This window comes from Glycine soja, unplaced genomic scaffold (assembly GCF_004193775.1).
Source record: "Glycine soja cultivar W05 unplaced genomic scaffold, ASM419377v2 tig00104511_1_pilon_84547_1256723, whole genome shotgun sequence".
NCBI classification, from domain to species: Eukaryota; Viridiplantae; Streptophyta; class Magnoliopsida; order Fabales; family Fabaceae; genus Glycine; species Glycine soja.
Genome location: NW_021144441.1, coordinates 1,009,919 through 1,015,514, shown reverse-complemented (window position 1 = coordinate 1,015,514; position 5,596 = coordinate 1,009,919).

Genomic DNA, 5,596 nt, shown 5'->3' with positions numbered 1-5,596 from the left:
CAATCATGGAACACAGCTCCAAACTCGAAAGTGGAGGACACATGAATGACAACGCAATTCATCCATGTGGCTCCGGAAAAGGATGAGAATGGAGGATTGCCTTGAGGGTCCTCTCTTAGGAAATCATGGAACACAGCTCCAAACTCAAAAGTGGAGGACACATGAACAGCCCTAAGCAATAACATTCATGCGGCTCCGGAATAGGATTTTGGCGGGACCGAACGGTCCACCGGGTTTTTCCACCTAAAAGGATAACATGCTTTTTGCAAAGAAAAATAAATCATTCGCAAGAGCACCACATCTTAGAGAAACAATATACTTGTGCCAAGGGTAATCTTCCTTGTAACCGAGAATGAAGGGTAGGATGTCAACTTCTAGCTTTCAAATGAACACGCAGGGGAAACATGGGGCTAAGCTGAAAATAAATCACTCATGGTGTATAAAACTCACAAGGTAAGTGTCTTGACCTATTCCCAAACCAATAACTGCACCATGACTCTATTTTGCACGCGACTTCCTATCGAATCATAGATCAAACGTATGATCACGGACCAATAGGATTTTCTCGAGGTCAGCATTTTTGGAGAGGAAGCTGGGTGTTTTGGTCTTTTCCTCTTTTTTCATGTGGGGTGGGATATTGCCAATCAAGAATGATTCTGAGTGGCAATCTGGCTTTGCGGACTTTCTATCCTTTTTCTTTCATTGATCGAAAATTGCTTCTTTTCCCTTTTCGCTTCCTTTCGATCTTTGATCGGGAATCCTTTCTTTTCTTTCTTTTGTTCTTTTCTTTATTTTCATCTTTTTCTTTTCTTTCTTTCCATTTCTTCCTTCTCTTTCTCTTCACTTTTCCTTCCCCATCCCTTTCTTTGGGAAATTGGGTTTTAGCATTCTATTCGCTCTCCCTTGAGGAGATTCCGCTGTCCTTTGCTTCGGGGGAAGGGAGGAGGATTCTTTTGGTAGGCCAAGGTTCAAAAAAAGTCCAAGGTTGTGTTTCAATGGGGTCTTTTATCGTGGGAACCCAATCTTGATATCTGGGGCAAAACAAATCTGGGTGACAAGGTGTCGGTCTCGGGCCGAACTTCCACATTATTCCATAAGGCACGCGTGATGATGATGATTTGAAAATAACGTGCAAAATTAGTCATGGCTACAGCCAGGTGGGCCCTCAAGCATCCCGTTTATGGCATTGTGATACTACGGTTGGGAATTTACACAGACAGACCCAATGTTTCCCAATTATGTTCTTTCATCAGTTCAACGAATTCATCCATCCTTATCTTGGTTCATTCCGGAAAACAAACTCTTAGCATCAGTCCCTTGTTTCCAGAAGATGCGTTTGCTCTTTACGAATGATTTATTCTTCTCAATTATAACATGTCAACCTTCGCGGTCTTTCTTTCTTTTTACCTTTTTTGTTTTATTTTTATACATGTTCACTAAAACTATACACTTGTGGTTCTTTATGAGGAAAACTTTTCTTTGTACATCTATATGACAAACTGTTTCTGTACACACATTAGAACTCTTCTTTTTACGTCACACGGTCTATATACAATCCCTATTTACATTCAAAGATTTTTCATTTTTCCCAACACACACTTATACACAAAAGTACACTCGTTGCTCACACGCACAAGAATTCCTTTCCACGCATCATTTACACACAGGAATCCTTCTATACACATTTTCATTCTACATACATGTATAGATAAAAACCTTTTTCTTTTCTTTATGAACATGACTTTTATTCACAACGCTTCTTTTCTTTTTATTAGGATTTTGGTTCATTTTATTTTTTAGAACGACGTTCCTAAATAAATAAAAAAACTCTACACGGTTCCGGAATCTCAACAAACACTATTGACAACAACGAAACAAGTACCGAGGTAACAACTCAAACGATACGTATGTACAAAACAAAAGTCAAAACATGAAACAAACATTAGTCCCTTAGTCAAACAAAAATAAGATGATATATACCAAGAAAAAATGGAAACAAAAAGAAATATGGATCAAAGAATCTCCCAATCATGCGGCTCCGCTCCCTCCTAAGAAATCAAGTAAATCGGTCATCTCTTCGTCCTTGCGGGCCTCATCTGCCTCATCGGGAGCCTCTGCTGGTGCCTCTCCTGCCTGGGCCTCAGGCCAATCCCCAGGCCACGCGACCTCTGCCCTGAACTGGTCCGGAGTAGGGCACGGAAAAGAAGTAAAGCCCTGACTCTGGAGGTTGAGACTCATATGATAAAGACAATCATGAGTCTGTACATGTGCCCGGTGGTTGGCCGCCTGCTGGCGAACCAAATGCCGCAAATACTGCTCTGTATCAAACAATCCGGCTGGGCCAGCCTGATGAGGTGGCGGCGCGTCCGCGGCCTGTGGTGCAACACCTTGGACCTGTCTCTGCGTGTAGTACTTCTCAATAAAAGCTCGGGTGATGGGTGGCCGAATCACCTTGCTAGGTGTGACGGGGACGCCAAACGACTGGCGGAGTCCTGTAATCAAGGCGGGAAATCCCAGGGCCCTGTTGGACTTATCCGGGTCCAAAGGGTTCCTGGTAGGCGCCATACCTGCAAAAATATAGATGGCATCAGCGATTAACTGAGCCACATGGATGCTCATCCGCGTCAGGATGGCGTACACCAGCTGACACTTCGGCAGGGGGAGGTCGGAATTATGATCGGTGGGCAGGATGTTGCTGAGCAGCAAAGTCATCCATATCTGAGTCAGGGTGGTCATGTTGGTGCGCATGATCCGCACCCGTTTCCCGGCAGCAGTCTGGGCAAAATCTTGCCCCGGTATACACAGCAACTGGGCGATGGCCTCCTCATCGAACCCATCAGACCGGTTCCTTCTCTGGCCATACTCGCACTCCTGGCCCTCTTCCAACACTAAAGGATATCCCAGGAGCTGGCTGATAGCATCTGCATCGAACGGGATCCACTGACCCCTCACCCAGGACCTCATATCACGCACGCCCTCCTCTGTTGGCCAAGCATTGGCATAAAATTCGAGGACAATTTCTGGATCGAACTTGGCCATGGGGGTAACCAGTGATGCCCACCGCCGGCGACCTATCTCCTCCTGGAAATCAGTATACTCGTTGTCCCTGAGCTGGACGCGTCGCTCCCGGAGAAATGACCATCCCTTGATGGCCTCGAAGCGCTGCTGGTGTACAGCGCTCCTAAAGCGGTGACTGTCATACTCGGGAGCGGAACTAGTTCCTTCAGCCGCTTTATCCTTCCTAGATCTCTTTGAGGCAAGTTTCCTCGGGGCCATTTCCTGCGAGAACAAACATTCAGAAGTTAGTTCTACCAGATAATGCTTATCTTAACGCAAAAAGGTCGTGCTAATCCCTCCGATGGAGAACGAACTCATGTAATCCATTTATGCACACATGTACGTGTAGAAAATATCCTATTATTTATATCAACATACAAGGATATTCAAAACATTCTAGTTACCATACATATACATTTTTTGGAAAGAATACTTACATGCATGCTCAAGGTATTGTGTCAAAATTACATATGTTCATATCCTAACTATTTTGTTACCACAAACTACCCACACACATTTGAAGTATTTTATTAACATACAAATTTTTGTTGTTCCATTCCTATTTATTTATACATATATTTGGAGAGCCAATCTCACGTCACGCACACACTTGCATTTGAAAAGGAACTTTCATGCCATTCATCTATACTGGAGGGGCAATTCCACATCATATATTCATTTGGGAAGCATTCTTGTGCCATCTTTGGCACGGGTACACTTTTTGAAAGATTCCTCATGCTACTTATCCACAAATATACATATTTTGAAATGCATTATTTACTATTCATTCACTTTGCAAGGTATTCTTATGCCATATATTCACACATATATCTACACACCCTTGAAAAACATCTCCCATGTTACTTAGGTGCAAAGTGCCAATCGTGGGGCAGCCCAAATTCTTACAAACAAGTCCCTATTTTCATGCTTTTCTAATCCTAAAACCAAATTTTGGATTCCTAGCTATAAACATGTTTCCTTGCATGGAAGCTACAAGTTTAGGCTCCTAAGCTTGGGATTGCATTTGGGCATCTATTTTGACTTTCCTATGCTGTCTCTACATATAGAAAACAGCCCCACCATCCCAATTTTGCAAAATCATATTCATTCATCATTGGGGCATTTCACCGAGCACTTGGTGAGCGCATGTTTGAACATAAATTGCAAGAGGATGGGGACAATGTGGCATGCCCCATTGCTTCAGAACACAACCTAGGCCTAAGGCCTTTTCATTCAAATCCTCAATTCAAGAAAACAAGAACCAAAGCAAACCAAAACTGCCTTACAAATATAAGCATGTTCTCACAATTTAAGGCACCAAAGGATGAAGAAAGCACATCAATGGAAAGCAAAAACACCAAGGATGGAATACTTACTTGTTGGAATGAATTGAAATACCAAAAACGAAAGCAAAACGCGATCAAAAATGGCTTAGGGGAGCAAGAACCGTGAGTCCCGTAAGCCTTCCTTTTTTGAATGAGGGGGGAAAGTTTTTTGAGTGCAGAAAACGTTCCCCTCCCTCGTTTTTATATTTTGGTGCAGGGGTTGCTCGCCCAGGCGAGCTAACCTGCTATATATATATATATATATATATATATATATATATATTATTTTTATTTTTATTTTTATTTTTGAGGGGAACATTAACCATGTCCCCACCTTCTTATGGGCTAGCGTTTGCCTAACTTGAACTTACTTAAGTTAGAATTAGGCGTCGATTACCCATTTAAAACAAACAAATAGTAAAAGAAACTGCGACCACAAAGGATACTGGGCTGCCTTGCAGCGACGTTCTCTGCTTGTTTAGTGCCGGGAAGGGGCAATGATCGGTCGGTCATGACCCTAGCCCTACTTGCATCCGTCCCTATGTACCTGCGAGTAAGAGCCAAGATGATATGCGACCAATCGTGAGCGGTCATCATCTTACCTTGGTTGATTTCTGCCATTGACTTGTCTTGACTTCGGACCGTGGCCTGAGACGATTCTACTCTTTGCTATCACAAGATATGCATGTGCATGTATGAATGTATGAATGTTTCTGATGCGATCATTTTATTTTAGTGAAGGCTGGTTAGGTTCAATTTTAAAATAAACGTTTGGGGCACCCCATATACACTGAGCGAAGAGGGCTCATGCTTATAGAAAATCTAAAACACAAAGTTTGAAACATCAAAGGGGGGACTAAAACCCCGCCCATCTTTTCTTTTCAAAGAAACGAGACAAATACAGTGAATGGGAATCCCTAGAGGAAACCAAAAGGAACGAGAAAAACTCAGAAATAAAAACGTGCGACGGTCCTCTCGATTGCCCCAGACTTTAAGCGTAATATCGTTTAACTACATCGGAGTTCACGGGCGAAGGCAATTCCTCGCCATCCATGTGGGTGAGTATCAGAGCACCCCCAGAAAAAGCTCTTTTCACCACGAAAGGTCCTTCGTAATTCGGGGCCCACTTGCCTCGATTATCTTTAACAGCGTGGGACATCTTCTTCAACACGAGGTCCCCCTCGTTGAACTTGCGCGGGCGTACCTTCTTGTCG